This window comes from Sorex araneus, chromosome 8 (assembly GCF_027595985.1).
Source record: "Sorex araneus isolate mSorAra2 chromosome 8, mSorAra2.pri, whole genome shotgun sequence".
Lineage (NCBI taxonomy): Eukaryota > Metazoa > Chordata > Mammalia > Eulipotyphla > Soricidae > Sorex > Sorex araneus.
Genome location: NC_073309.1, coordinates 23,403,697 through 23,419,765, shown reverse-complemented (window position 1 = coordinate 23,419,765; position 16,069 = coordinate 23,403,697). Strand labels below are relative to the sequence as shown.

Sequence of the window (16,069 nt, the reverse complement as noted above, 5' to 3'; positions counted from 1 at the left end):
GTTACTCCTGGCTCTGCACTCAAGAATTACTCCAGGGACCACATGGGATGCAGGGGATTGAACGCGGGTTGGCCGCGTGCAAGGCAAACGCCCTACCCGTGGTACTATAGCTCCGGCCCCCTCGGCCTGTTTTTAGCGTTCTCCTTACAAACATCAATTACTGGTCGTCGTTTCCTCCCACCCGTCTGAGAACTCTATTAGGCCGGGGATCCTGTTTTCCTAGGTCTCCATCGTGCGCCAGGCTGGCGCGCCTGGAAATGAAGAGTAATAAAAACGCGCACGTGATCGTGGGATCATTCTACGGGCGGAGACACGTGGGAGCTGAGACGCCCAGGGCCCGGGCGGGGGGCGGGGCCGTGGGCGTGTCCGGAGTGACGTCTCGCCAAGACCCCGCCCAGACCCTGCACAGACCCCGCCCCAGACCAGCCAGGTCCCGCCCAGGCCCCGCCCTTGTTCCTGTCCTCTTCCGCCGCTCTTCCTAAAGCTCATTGGACGGCGAACCGCGCGGAGGCTTCTGGGAGCGGCCGCGCTCAGCCAATCGGGAGGCGCGGGCGAGCGGCGCGAGAAGCGGCGGCCGCGTTCTCGGCCGGGACCGGGCGATCCAGACAGTGCTGGGCTAGGTAAGGGCGTCTCCGGCCGCGTCTCTGCGGGCAAGGGCCCTGCCGCGGCGGCGTGGAGCCCCGGCGGGGGCAGCCCGTCCCGCGCCCGCGCGCTGCCCGCTCGCCGCGTGGTCGCCCTGGGGCGACAGAGTCGGGCCGCGCCCCGCCCCGGCGCTGCGCGCTGTCAGGCCGCTCGGGGACGCGGAGTCCAGGCCGGCCTGTCCCCCCGCGCGGGCCGCCGCGCGCCACGCCCCCGCCCCCGGCCTGCCAGCCCACCCCCGCGGGGGCTGCGGCCCTCCCGGGACCCGCCTTCCCGAGACCCCGCGGCCGGGAGCCTGCCGGGAGGCGCTGCCTTCTGCAGGGCGGTGGAGGGGTCTCGGGAGGGAGAGGGGGCTTCCGGGGAACCGACCCCGGCCTTGGCTCTACCTCCAGCCCGCGCCCGATTGGGGGGGGAAGGGCTAAACCCAGCTCCCCACGCCGGGAGATGCTAAGGTTCGAATCCTGGCGTGGCCCAGGTGCTTTTCTAGGCCCAGCACTCCAGCCCCGGTGAGGGCGATGGTGGTGTTTATCGTTGCACCATTTAAAAATATATAAGTAAAAAAATAAAGAGGCGGCCCACTGGAGAGGGGTTGTTTGGTGAGAGTTTGGATGGCTGGTGGGCGGAGCCGCTGGTCCCGGGTTTTCCCCTCTTTCGTCAGGTCGGGGAAGGAGGGTCTGATTGTGGTCGAAATGTCTTTCAGCCGAGAGGAGAGAGTAGGGGGGTCAGCTTTTGTTCGGGGGACATGAGAGGTGCTCTTGGGCATAGGAGTTTTTAATTTGATTGTTGGCGTATTTGTGTTTGGGACATTTCCCCAACTAGCGTTCCTGGTGATCTCATCCAGGTTTATAGCTTTAAATTCTTATCGGTTAGGTTGTCATCTCATTATATCTGCCTTTTCTCCAGCCGCCTCCTTACGTGTCCACCAGGATGGATGATGAGGGGTGGCTAGTCAGCTCTTTTATCTTCTTTCCCATACTATTGCAATCTCCCTCTCCCCCCACCACCCCACCTCCTCCCTCCATTTCAGTAATATAGAAGACTGGCTTATAATGTCCGGGTCATCCATAACTGTTTGCATTTCCCACATCCAGTGCTTGTCAACCTGGCCAAGCCCCCCACCCCCCATCTCTTTCCTAGATGATTGAACTAGGCAATATTTCAGTAATATTCCAGCTCCCGTCTGGTCCCCCTGCTTCTGGCCTGGCTCCTGTCTGTAGCACAGCTGCTGGAAAGATTCTGTGCTCGAAAAACCCGCCACTAACTTCCTGCCTTTTTCTTGGGGGTCTGGTGGGGTCTGTCTTTCTCTTTAGTTTTCGTCACAGTGTGGTGCTTTGAATGGGAACGTCAGCTGATTCAGGACACCGGTCTGGGGATAGGGGGCACATCCCCTTTGGCCTTGGTTTGTGGGTCCCTGAAATGTCTATCAGTGCCTTTGTTTTCCTGTTGTTTGTGGGGACCGCAGCTGCCTCAGCGCTCGTGGTGCTCAGGAGGCTGTGCTGGGGATGATTCCGGGGGCTCCAGGCCATGTGCTCTTGCTCTCTGAGCCAGCCCCCCTTCCTTCTTTTGCTCCTCTACTCCCTTCCCTCCCACTCCCTCACTTCCACATGTCAGGCTTCGGGACTGCTGTGTCCACTCACCTTTCAGGCCTCTCCCTTGGGTCCTTTAGCCAGGCGCTGCCCATTTCCTGTCTTCCCCTGTTGCTCTAGTTATTCTGGGTGTTTTGATTTTACTGTGTCTTATGTGTCCCCAGAGTCTAGACCTGGCACCTAGTAGGTACTCAATCAGTGTAAAAGAAATGATTCTGTGACACTTGGGGATGTGATGGCAAGTGAGAGGGGCCCTCCCGTGAACTGATGTTCTGTGTGGGAGCCAGCGGCAGCACACTCCAGATACTGAGTATATTGTCAGGGCTGGATTTTATTTATTTATTTATTTATTTTTCTTCAAAGGAGGACAAGATATTTTAAGTGAGAACTGGTTGAAAAGAGAGCAAGTCATGGGAATATCTGGGTCAAGAGCGTCCTTAGGAGGGGAGAGCAAATGCAGAGCTGGAGCGTCGGGACCTGCTGCGTTTAGGGGTTGCAGTGCCCAGGAGGCCGGGGGCCCCACGGACGGGTCTCAGTCAGCTGCCTGAGGACACCATGCAGCTTGCAGCCCTGCAGGGCCCAGTGCTAACCCAGGCCACCCTGGTCTTCTGGGGGCTCTGGGGATGTCCCTGGCCATACCCAGGGGATCCTGTGATACAGGAATCAACCTCAGGGTCTAACATATGCAAGACAGGTACTCCTACTAGGCCACATCCCTGGCCTTTGGAAGGCCTGTTCCTCTTCCTCCTCCTCCTCCTCCTCCTCCTCCTCCTCCTCCTCCTCCTCCTCCTCCTCCTCCTCCTCCCTTTTTGGGTCACACTTGGCGATACTCAGGTTAATCCTGACTCTGTACTCAGGCATCACTCCTGGTGGAGCTCAGGGAACATATGGGTGCCAGGGATAGAACCCAGAATGGCTGTATGCAAGTGTCTTGCCTGCCATATTATTGCTCTGGCCCCAAGACCTGTTTCTTTATGTGTAGAGGAGGACTTGGGGTAGAGGAATAGAGGAATATATATATATATATCACTGTCATCCCGTTGCTCATCGATTTGTTCGAGTGGGCACCAGTAACGTCTCTCATATATATATATATATATATATATATAAAATTTTAGAATTATTTCAGATTGCCAGCAAATGTGAAAGGACAGTTGTCTCTACTGCTCACTTAGTTGATGAGGGGAAACTGTCTAGAAAGGAGAAACCTGAACTCTAGGTCCATTGCAGTGATAGCCCCATCATTTCCTGACTCCTGGCTGTGTCCCTCTGCTCTGTCATATGATTGTCATCCTCAGCAGCTGGGGACACCACCTCTGCTCCCTCCTGGGCTTCCTCGTTTATGGCAGCTTCCTCTGCTGCTCACGTAGGCTGCGGGCCTGGGAACTGTGCTGGACTTTCTTCTCTGACCCTGTACATTGGTGATTGGTTCCTACACTAAATCTTGTAGAAATATATATATATATATATATTATGCTTATATATGAATGAGGGTTGGAGGTGGCTCAAAGGTATGGTGTGTTTGCTTTGTATGTGGGAGCCCCAGATTTGAACCCGAGTATCACAGGGTCTCCTAGGCCCCACCAGATGTGACCCTTCTTTGTATTTATTGGTATATAGGCATCTCCTACTCTCTGTCTGCCACAGTCACCCTGGAGCAGGCCACTCCCACCTGGTGCTTCTGGTGATACAGTCGCCTCTGTGGGCTCCCTCTTGTTCCTTGTCACCCTTCTTCCTCCGACTCTGTTCTTTCTTCCTGCAGCAGTGAGAAGAGGCTCGTCACAACTGACAGATGCAGCCACATGTGGAATGATACTGTCATTTAACCGTAGTTGACATAGTTAAGAAGAGAAAGCAGAACCAGTCTTAAACTGGTCCCTCGAGGGGGGGCTTTGCTTGTTTGGTATCGAAGATTAACTATTATTTTATTTTTCTTGGTATTTGGGCCACCCCTGGCAGTGTTCAGGGCTTACTCCTGGCTCTGTATTCAGGGCTTACTCCTGGTTGCCTGAATGCGGGCTAGCCGCATGCTGTACTAGCAAGCTGGGTCCCTAACTACTGTTACATTTAACTCTAGTTCAGTACATAGGGTTTGAGAGCAGGATTTCCTCTTGAAATTAAGTGTTAGCTTTATTTTGAATCACACCTTCATAGTAGAAATTTGAATTTATAGTGAAAACTATACTTGGGAAACATAATATACATTTGAAACAAGCGTTTAAAAATTTAAACTCTCTCCCTTCCCAAATTCTTATAGGTGTGAAGTTGTAATCAAACACATTTAAATTTCACAGCAAACATTTACTAGATAAATTTTAGAATAGAGATATTGATAATTAAATGATAAAATGTTGCCAAATCGGCACTTTTGGAAAATAACTAAAGTATTTTAGAGTGATTACTCAGTGGAGTTTATGAAATACTGTTTTTGTCAACTTGAAATAGGTAGGAATTACCTTCTCTCGTTCGTTTCCTTCTTGTCAGGGACACATCAGTGGTTCTCAGGGGCTGTTCCCGGCTCAGTGCCTGGATCCCTCCTGGTGGTGCTGGGGGCTGGGCCCTGGCCTTCTGACTCTCCAGCCCTGTCGCCTTCCTTCTTATAGATGAAGAAAGGAAGCAGAAAGCATTAAAATCTATGCTGGGAAGGAAAATTAATCTACCTTTAACTAGTAAATGAACATTTCTAGATTTAAATCATGTGTTGCATCCAATGCTCCTTCTTCTGCTTACCCAAACTATTAAAAATATTTATGTGACATTAGGTTTTAAAAAAATAATTGAAAAAAGGAAGACCAGCCTATGTGGTTTTTTAGGGGGGTGGGGTGGGCACCCCCAGTGGTGCTCAGGGCCTACTCCTGACTATGGGATTAGGGATCACTCCTGGTGGGACAGCTGGGGCCCTAATAAACTACCCTAACTAGGATAGTTTACCAGTGTAACTCTGGCCCTGGGCTACCATTTTGAAAAAAGATCAGTGTAAATAGTAACATTAGTTACCTCATCTGATGGTTACATTCCCTCCTCTGAAGATTTTTTTTTTTTAATGTAGCTCTTGTGTGCTTGTTAGGTTGCAGATTTTTTTTTTTTCTTTTTTGGTTCATACCTGGCAAAGCTCAGGGGCTACTCCTGGCTGTGCTCTCAGAAATTACTCCTGGCGGTGCTCTGGGAACCATACGGGATGCTGGGGATCGAACCCAGGTTGGCCGTGTGCAAGGCAAATGCTCTACCCACTGTGCTATCCCTCCAGCCCTGCAGGATCTTTGAGGTTGGAAAGAGCTGATATTTTGGCAAGTGGTAGCACTGTAGCACCGTCGTCCTGTGTTCATCGATTTGCTCCAGCAGATACCAGTAACGTCTCCGTAGTGAGACTTGTTACTACAGCGATAGCACAGCGGGTAGGGCGTTTGCCTTGCACGTGGCCGACCCAGGTTTGATTCCTCCGTCCCTCTCGGGGAGCCTGGCAAGCTATGGAGAGTATCCCGCCCGCATGGCAGAGCCTGGCAAGCTCCCCGTGGCATATTCGATATGGCAAGTGGTAAAATTAGAATTTCGCAGGGAATGGTAGTAGTGTTGTTTGGCATATTGAAATTCCCCAGGATAAGTAGCTGGTGTCTTTTTTCTGTGCAAGTTGTGGAATTGAGCAAGATTCCATTGACACTGAAGAAAAGACTGATAGCCTTTTTTATCATTTCATCTCTTTCTGGACCTTTGTAGTTCTTGGATAACCAGGCCATTGGCATTGTGGGTGATAAGGCAAGGGAAAGATTCTGTAGGTTTCATCTGTAGCTTTGTCTATGAAAAGGGAAGCAGAATCCACTAGTGTTCTGTGCCTTAGATGAGAGAACATTTACTAGACAGATTTTATCATCTACAAAAAAAATTCCTCAAAATATACTCCTCGAATAAAACAGGTTTACAAAAGAAAGGCAAATACAAAAGGACTAGTGTCATTAATATATATATTTTTTAAGTGAGGTATCATAGTCTTTGGTTCTTGCGGGGCGGGGGCACACTTGGCAGGGCTAGAGGAACAAAGTGGTGTTGGTAGCAACACCCTGGTCTCCTGCTTGTAAGCCGTGTGTACCAGCCTCTTTTTTGGTGGGGAGTGTGCCTGAGCAGTGCTCAGGAGGTCTTGGGGCGACTCCCAGAGATGTGAGTCAACCAGGCTGGATGGCTCAGTGTGAGGGCCTGAGGATGTGCTGCTGATTGCAGCCTGTGGTGCCAGGCACCAGCTGGGCAGCCTTAGTTACGGCCCACTAGGGACACATGTGTTGGTGTTCGGGCACCTCCAGAGCTCCATGAGGTGAAATTCCCGGATCAAGCCCAGATTGGGTACGTGTGCCTTAGCCCGGTATGGTCTCCCTGGCCCCAGCCCAGTCCTTGGAGCTGGCTCCCAAGATCTCAGGACTTACAATATTATTATTGTTATCCTATTATTTTTTTTTGGGGTCACACCCTGCGATGCACAGAGGTTACTCCTGGCTCTGCACTCAGGAATTACTCCTGGCGGTGCTCGGGGGACCATATGGCATGCTGGGAATCGAACCCGGGTCGGCCGTGTGCAAGGCAAATGCCCTACCCGCTGGGCTATCTCTCTAGCCCCAGTTATCCTATTATTTTTAATTATTTTTTTTCAGTGAAGCAAGATAGTTTTTATTGAAGCTTACGTAGGACGATGTGAGGGGAGAGAAAGAGAGAAATACGTGGTCAGGAAGAAGCACGGGCTTCCTAAGAGTAGAAAAACCAGCCAAGAGACGTGGAGCGAGCAGGTGAGGTGGGTGTTCAAGGGAGCACCAGGGCGGGAAGGGCGACGCTTGAGGCACCCCGGGCTCCTGCTCCACCTCACGCTTTCACCTTTACGCCGTGTTGGGCTGCCGGGACCTAGTGAGGCAGCTTTGCTGGGGTTTACTGCCCAGATGTGGCTCCGAGCCCCACGGGGCTGCCGAGTGCTGCTGGTCTGCAGCCTACGGAGATTGGAAACCAGTGGGACAGACTGAAGACAGGTTTTGTACCTTCAGGTCATTGCGGGAGGAGTTGGGGGGGCGCATATCCAAAGGATGATGTACTGTGGCCTGTGAAAACGACATGAAATCCAGATCTGACTGGCCAGTGATTACATCTTCATTTTTTCCTTTTTTTGTTCCGTGTTTGATTGGAGCCCACCCCTGGCAGTGCGTAGACACTATTCTTAGTTCTCTGCTTGGGGGGTCATCCCTGGTGGTACTTGGGACCAGGTGCTGTCAGGCTTTGACCCCTGACCTTTATGCCAAGCATGTGCTCAGCTCGCTGAGCTGTCTCTCAGGCTTCCTGTGATGAAAACTTTACGGGAGGGGAGTGACACTCCTTTGTTTGCAGATGCCTGTGCTGCTCTGAAGACGGCAGAGCTGGGCCGCTGTGCAGGGGCGGCCCAAGGAGCCCAGAGACTCACTGCCAGGCCCTTGAACAGAACAGAAGTCAGCCCTCTTGGCCAGGCTCTGGGGACCACTGGGAGCCGGAATGGGTGGGTTGCCTGGCCTAGGCTTGGTGGCTGAGTTGGTCTCCCAGTTTTCTTGTGTTTTCTCTCCTCCTTGAGCCACTGAAGGCGGTGTGTGTGTGTGTGTGTGTGTGTGTGTGTGTGTGTGTGTGTGTGTGTGTGTGTGTGTGTGTGTGTGTGTGTGTGTGTAGCAGCTGTTTCTGGGACCACTGGCCGTGTCTTTCAGTCCTCAGCGGTCCCATTTGAGAGGTCACAAAGCCTGGGGCGAATGAGACGACCCTTGTTACTCGATGCCCTTGGTAATGGATAGTTAGTTCATTTGGGATTAATACCAGAGAAGAGATGCATAGACGGTTTGTTACAAAAGCCAGGATACTACTGCAGAGGAGACCCAAACAGTCCACGGACCCCCCCCCCCCCCGGGGCCGCCCTGATCCTGATTTAAAAGGATTTATCTGACTGCAGAGTTGATACTGACAAGAGGACCTTCTGTAAGGGAGGTCACGGCGCTTCCCGTGACCCCTGACTCGGGCACTCTGCATCACTGCTTCACTCCGTCCCCACCCAGTGAGCAGACCTGCCCTCCGACGCCCCAGCCCCTCGGTTCTGACACTGTCTACTAGAGATAGCTGTGGGCCCCCAGGCTAGGGGATTGCCCCCACCCGCTGCCTGCCGCAGCTCTCTCCTCCTTTGCCGCTGGCACGGCCAGTTAGTTCCTGTCCGTCAGATCTGGCTGTATCTTGGAGACTGTGGCCCCTGCCGAGTTTGGTCAGTTAGCGAAGGCAGTTTCCAGAGCTCGGCAGCACTTGTGTTTGCCAGTAGTCAAGTTGGTGATAAAGGACACCTGCACGGGGAGGTCCATGGGGCCCGGTGGGGAAGGGTCCTGAGCGTGGGAACTTCGTGGAACTGGGCTCGCTCCCTCCCAGTATTGGGTTGGCAGATCGACCCGGAAACTCTCCAGTACATGGGCAGCATCATTCAGGTTTGCCAGAGGGGACTCCCTTGTTAATGGGTGTCCGTGCCAAGAGCGCCAGGAGCTCTGTTAGGAACCGGAGACAAACTCAGCTAGACGTTCTGTTCCTGGTTTTCCCACAGCCATTGGTGCTAGAGGGACAGTTGTCTGCGCCTGGTGGTGCTTGGGGCACTGTGCAGAGCCAGGGGCTGCACCTGGGGCTCCTTCATGCCTACCATGCCTGCCAGCCCTCTCACTGTCATTCCCATCCCCACATACACCTTTCTTCCCTTTGGGGGTGTGCCCGAGATTAAGCCCAGCATGTGAATACCACTGAATTCCACCCCCGATCCTGATTCTTTTTAATTTCCAGTACCATTTTTTCTGGCTTGATTTTATATATTAACATGATAACACTGGGATGATACGGGGATCATGTTTTTCATAATTAGCACACATCGACAGCAAGAGCATTGGCATTACCTGATGCCTTTTTGCTCTGCTTTTATATTAACTATTTCATCTTGTATATAAGTTGGGTATTTTTCCCCCCTCTCATTAACGAATGTTGATATAAGTGGCTTTCTTTGTATACTGAATAACAGGTAGATGACCACTGTGAAGTGGCCGGTGTGCGGAGATGGGCGTCTCCCTAGCATTTGATCTTGGTTCTAGGTAGGCGCTGCTATGGGCTTTATGTATTTATTTTTTTCTAGCTAATTTTCTTAGCATCTTCTAGGTTTGGTGAAGAGATTTAAATGAAGGGAACTTCCCAATAAGAACATTCTTTATTTGTGTTTGGTTTGGGGCCACTCCTGGTGGTGCTGTGTGAGCTGCTCTCAGGGCAGTGCTCGGGGTGACTCCCAGTGGTACTCGGGCCGAGTGGTGCTGGGGCCTCCTGCGTGCAGGGCGTGTGCTCAGCCACCTGCCTGCCCTGCTTTCTTGTTTCCGAGGCCGTGGGGCTGTCTCTGCCGCAGCCTCCGGAGAGCAGGGGCTGGTTCGGGGAGAGGGGAAACTTACTGACATACATGGCGTTGGAGGTGCATGGATCGTGAGTCCAGCTCTGTGAGTTTTCTCCGAGTCGCCATCTCAGCAAGCGCCCAGGTCAGAAGACAGAAATGGGCCCCTCCCAGTTCTGGAGGGTGGAGGGTGGCCCTCCTCCCCACCAGCGATGTGTTTTCTCAGCCTGCCCTTCTGGAGATGTTTCCCCCCTTCCCTCTCTCGCTCTCTTGCTCTCTCCTTCACCATCTCTAACACTGGTTTACTTAAAAAAAGACAAATTTACCCGCCCCTCAGAAACCTGTCCTCTCCCCGCTGCTAGGGCCAGCGGTCCCTCTCTCTGATGGCAGTGATGTCTGCCCTGGGGGCAGAGGTGTCTGGGGCCTGAGCAGCGCTGCCAGAGGTCTCCACATGTGAGTCAGCGCTGGCCCAGGGGAGCCCTGTCCCTGGCTGGCCTGACCGGCTTCCTCCAGTGCGGACCACCCACATGACTTAGCTGGCCTCTCAGTGCCACAGCTATCTGTCTCCTCACCCCCTTCCTAGCTTCTCAGGGGGCAGCTGGCATGGAGGCGCTGCAAGTGTCCTGGCCAGATTGTCTTCACACAAAGCCTGGACTTAGCTTTTGGGCTCACTTGGATCATTTCCGTTTTCCCGACCAGACCAGGCCAGGGAGGTTATTCTCATGATCAGGGTCAGCATCTTGTGATTAGGTTGGTGTTGGTTTGGTTCAGCCTCAGTTTTTATGTCTTCAGTTCATCATTTATTCGGTGGAAGGGACCAAAACTGCCCTTAAATGTATGGAATTAGCCACAAATATAATTAAAAAAAAAAAAATCCTAGTGTCCGGACTTGCCTCATCCCCCCCTTGGTTGTGCTGAGGATGCTGTGATGGCCAGGGCCTGTGCACGCCCTGCACGGCACTGCCGTGTCTTCACTACAGTCACGCTCGGGGCTGTCCCCAGAGGCCTGAATATCCCAACTCACGACCGCATGCTTGCACGGCCACACCAGAAACTGCCATTCTCTTCTTCCAGACCGCAATTTAAAAATCTGTTTTGTTTTGTTTTTGTTTTGGGCCTTACTTCCGACTCTGTGCTCGGGGGTCACTCCTGGCGGGCTTGGGGGACCATATATGGTGCTGGGGACCAAACCCAGGTTGGCTGCATGCAAGGGAAGCCCCCTCTTCACTGTGCTCTCACTCTGACCCTAAATTTAAAAATCTTACATGAAATGTAAGGCGTAGCTTCTGAGCATCTCTGGATAGGGCCTCAAATGAAAAGTAAACAAGTAGGGGTTACTGTTTCTTGGGTGCCCACCGCTGGTGGTGCTCAGGGTCTCTCCTCGCAGTGCTTGGTGCTTGGGGGACAATATGTGGTGCTGGGGACCGAGCAAACCTGGGTCAGCCAGGTGCAAGGCCAGGACCCCCTCCTCCCCGTACTCTCGCTCTGCAGCTCCTAGCAGGCTTATTTTTTAGAAAAATGTTTTATTTCATTGGTTTCATTGATTTCATTCTCTATTTTTCTGCTTTCAATACTTATTTTAATGTTTCTAGGTAAAACTTACATTTACTAATTTGAGATTCTTTTTTTTTTTTTTGAGCTCAGAATTTAATGTTATGTCTTTCTCCCTTTAAAACTACTTGCAGAAAAAAATAATACTTGCAGATATCTTCCTTCTCCTTGGGGTTCCTGCAGCATGGCTGTCTCGGGGTGGGCGCAGCACCACCACACCCCTCCCTCGCCTCTCTGCCTCGGCAGTCTGGTCTCTGGAGGCTGACACGGGGTCTCACTTCCTTGCTATGTTCCTTTATGCTCCACATGTGAGTGAGACCATTCCGTATCTGCCCTCCCCCCGCCACTGACTTGACTCTGCCTGGCACCCTCTGCTCCCCAGCCACACTGCAGCTGCCACAGGGTCCCCTCTTCTCTTGTAATGGAGCAGAAAACACGGGCAGACGACCCACGGCCTTTTCAGCAACTCGTCTCTTCTCGAATTTTTTTTTTGGCTTTTGGGGTCATGCCTAGCGATGCTCAGGGATTATTTCTGGCTCTGCACAACAGCAAGCATTCCTGGTGGTGCTCGGGGGAACCCTATGGGATGCCGGGGAATCAGACCTGGGCTGGCCGCATGCAAGGCAAACACCCTCCCTGTGGCGCTGTCCCTCCGGCCCCTGTTCTCGGATCAGCTACGGTGAGTGGAGCTACCGTGAACATAGGCCCACAGATATATTTTCAAGTTAATGTTCCTATGCTCTTGGCATAGATGCCCGGAAGTGGAATCACTGGATCATATGGGAGCCCAGCTCTTAATCTGGGGGAATGTCTCTCGGGAGCCTGTTGACGGCACCCCCCGCCCCATGAGGCTTGGCCTCCCCAACTCCCCCGCCAGCTCTGACTGTTGGCAGACAGTTCATCTTTCATCTGCAAAATAGAATATAGTAATTGCTGTATTCTATCTTAGTAATTGCTAAGTCTTCTGAAGATTTTGCATTAGTTTTCTGTTATTGATTTATAGCTTAATTCTGCTATGCTTGGAGAGTATACTTGGAATGAATTGAATCCTCAAAATGTTTGTCTGGCTGATTTTAGTGCAGAAAGGCCCCGGCTTCTCCCCAGCATTGTGTTGTGTTTCTCTTCTCTTAGAACAAGCTTGCTTTCTATTTTTTTTTTTAATTTAAATTTTATTGAATCACCATGTGGAGGGTTACATAGTTCTCAGGATTATGTCAGTTATACAATACTCAAACACCCTTCCCTTCACCCGTGCCCATATTCCATCACCAACCACCCCATTATACCTCCCGCCCCCTCCCGCCCCCCCAGTCCCCGCCCTTGTAAGTGATAAGTTTCACTTCATTTACGCTTTATCTTGGTTACAGTCCATGTTTCAACATATAACTCACTATTGTTGCTAGGGTTTCCCCCAAAAAAAGAAAAGACAGTCCCACTGTCAAGGAAGCATTTGATGGCTCTCCATTGCTGAGAATGTAGAGATATTAAGTCCCGCTGTTTGTTACATAACTTTTCTATTTTTTTTCCCCCCTCGTCCCATGCCACCGAGATCACGCCTGTTTAGTAATCACCACGCTGCCTGACAAAGGGAAAACAAACCAAAAAAGATGGTTATTTCCCGTCATCAGCCGGCATGGGGCTCTGGCTTAGTTGATAGTCTGGTAGAATGTCTGCAAGCAGTTTCTGGAACCAAAAGTAATATGCTGGTATCGGCCCCGGCTCGAGATTCCACCAGTGTCCCGCTGTTCCAAGTACATAATAATTTATTCCCTTGTATCCCATTCCCACGCCACCAGGTCCGTGTCAGCTTAATGGACATCATACTATGGTTAACGCCACGCTGCGTTTCTTCCCGAGAAAGAAGGATATTTCTTCTCAGCCGGCGTGGGGATATGGCTAGTTCAGTCTATAGAGATGGCTACCACTTTGGTAGCCTTCAATATTTCAGCAAAATACTTACTATTCTTGTTAGGATTTCCCACCAAAGTCCGACCCGTTAAAAAGGAACCATTTCATATTGGTGATGATTAAATGACAATAGGTTGTGCGGCCATGGCAGTGGCCTTGCGGCTTTGAATTTCTGTATAAAGTCCAGGGAAAGTACAGCCAGAAATTACACGTCGCTACAAACTTTAACCCTATTATGGTCCCCCCAAAGTCCAACCCATTACAAAGGAACCATTTCATATTGCCGATGATTAGATGACATTAGGCTGCCGCGGCCGCGCGGTTTTGGGTTTCTATAGAAAGTCCAGGAAAAATTCTGCCTAAAATTCTATCGCTACAATCTTTTACCCTTCAACAAAAAACTTAGTACTATTGTTTGGAGTTTCCCCCCACGTTAAGCCCTGCCAAAAAGGAACATTTACACATTGCTGACAATCAAGAGATATTAGGTCTCGCGGTTTTGGATTTCTATATGAAGTCCAGGGAAAATTCTTTTGGTAATTGCATCACTCGCTGGCAGCGCCTGGGCCAGAAGCTCCGAGCACACAGTTTGGAGGCATTTTGGGGGCGCCGCTCGTGTCCAAAGTGGTTCAGTTGCCTCCGGGGTCGATCTCGCGCGGGGCCGCAAAGGAGCGTCCCCACATGGCTCTGTGCTTAAATGTCGGCCGGCACAGGGCGGCACAGGAAGTCCCGCCCCATCGGCTTTCCCGGGCTTCCTGCATAGTCTAAAAACCGGCTATTGCCTCGCTGCGTTCAAAAAGAAAGAGTTGAGAGAGAAAAGACCATACCCCGCCGGCAGCGCCTGGGCCAGAAGCTCCGAGCACACAGTTTGGAGGCATTTTGGGGGCGCTGCTCGTGTCCAAAGTGGCTCAGTTGCCTCCGGGGTCGATCTCCCGCGGGGCCGGAAAGGCGCTTGCTTTCTATTTTTAAGTTATAAAGTAACATTCTTTCTAGATATTCTTTCAGTCGGGAGTTCTGTTCACCTGGAAAGTGGGCTGTTTCTTTTTCAATACTGCTGTCTTTTTGTCTGGGTGTGTAGCAGGAAAGCATTGGCCCGGTCACATGTGGTCTGCGTTCGTGCCATTTGTACGGTCACTGCCTCCTCCTGCGCTGCCTCAGAAATGTGAAGTATCAGTTGGTAGTCGGAAGGGAATGTCACTGCTCTGGTCTTTGCTTGCTGTGGCAGCCGTCTGGCCGGGGAGTGGAGGAAGACTCGGAGAAGGACAGACTCTTCATAAGCAGGAGAGCAAAACTGCTCTTCATTCAGCAAATGGGCTGCCACAGAGCACCAGGAGTGTGTGTACATTGGTGGATTCAGTAAACAGGAGTCCCGGGAGGCCGGGCAGCGAGGGTGATGGAGTTAGGGGTGTTTGGAGATGCCGCCTTACGCACCATACCACCATGATGATGGGTAGGAAAAAGTCTTACACAAGAACTGAAGAGTAACTCAGAGGCCCCGGGTGTGGCTCCCTGTACCCCTGCTCCCTGTGCAGCGTTGGGTGCGGTCCACGAGGCCCCCAGCACTGCAGGCCCTAAGCAGCATCTCGTTGCAGAACCCCAAGTCTGTCCAGTGGAGTGAGCACTGCTGGACTCTCTGAGCGTTGCTCGGGGCCTGGCCATGGGTCCTGTCACAGAGCATGCGCCTCGCACAGGTGAGGCTCTAGGTCCAGCCCTAGGGCCGTGTGCCCCAGAGCAGTGCGGGGAGAGGCCCTTAAACAGATAAGAGCTTATTTATTGGGCCATAGTAAAGCGAATCTTCTATTTTGCATTCCCTGCTTATCTTACATTCATTAATTTTTTTTTAACATGGTCAAAATTTCTAGTTTTTATTGAACTAAAACCTACTTAGATGTGAGCAAGGGAGACGGAGAGGAGTGTGTATTTATTCAAGAGAGCAACCGGAAAGAGCAGGCAGGGAAGGAACTTAGAAAGACACACGTTCCAGGGAGAGACGGGGCTTGAAGGAGAAAGCGAGCAGGTGATGAGATACGCAGACAGCAAGCGAGACGCGTGTTCCAGAGAGCACGGGCTTGGAAGAGCAAGGCACGGGCATGTTACTTGAGAAGTTGAATGTTTCCTTGAGTTTCCTGACATGGATGTGAAATATTAGATGTGTTTTTTTTGGGGGGATGGGGGGCACACCCTGCAGTGCTCAGGACTTACTTCCAACTCTGTGCTGAGGACCATTCCTGTCCTGACAGGCTCTGGGGCACCAGGGATCAAACCCGGGTCGGCTGGGTGCAAGGCCATTTCCAACAGGTAGACTGTCAGGCATAGCATAATTGTCTTAAGGGAAAAATTTTGCAAGTGAGCCAGAGACTTGAGGCACAGAGTTGTGTGTGAATTAGAGATGCTGGGGCCTTGGAGCCTGAGGGCTCAGAGGCGAGCCTGTCTGTCAGGCTGTCTGTCTGTCAAGCCCAGTCCCAGAGCGGCCGAATGCACATGCTGATCACCAGCCGGGCACTCTGCTGTCTCACTCCACGGAGAGGAGCAGTTTCTGGCTACGACCCAGCCCAGGGTTGTGGGGGCCACACTCGACGGCCTGTCACCGTCGAACCTGCAGGTGCCATGATTAAACAGAAGCTCTACAGCCCCTGGTGGGCACATTATGAGCTGTATAGCATGTACGAGCGTGAATACCGCTAAAGAGGGTGACCCTCCCTGAGCACTGTGGGAGCACCACAGGCTGATACGTGGCTCACGGTGGCCCCCCAGGCATGGAAAGAAGGAAGAGGGTGGGAAGGGCAGCCTGACCTTCCTAAGGAATGCCAGCAAATTTAGTTTGTTTTAACCTGTGCCCAAGCCTTTAGAGTTAGTATCTTCTAGCACTCATTTCAGAAGCGCTTCCTGTGCTGTGGGGTTATGCGGTAACAGTGCCCTTTTCACACTGACCTGTGCTTCACAGCAGACCAGCGATTTTATGTTACAGTAACATTATTACTGTGGTTCTGGCCTCAGGGAT

General features: G+C 51.8%; 1 protein-coding gene across 1 annotated transcript in view; it reads left to right on the top strand.

The window, feature by feature from the left end:
- Window positions 1-515: 515 nt before the first annotated feature.
- The window catches only part of NUP93 (nucleoporin 93), a 107,102-nt gene continuing 91,548 nt past the window's right edge, over window positions 516-16,069 (top strand). The window contains exon 1 of the mRNA XM_004600652.2: window positions 516-620. The gene's annotated coding sequence lies outside the window, so the exon portion shown is untranslated. The remainder of the gene's footprint in view (window positions 621-16,069) is intronic.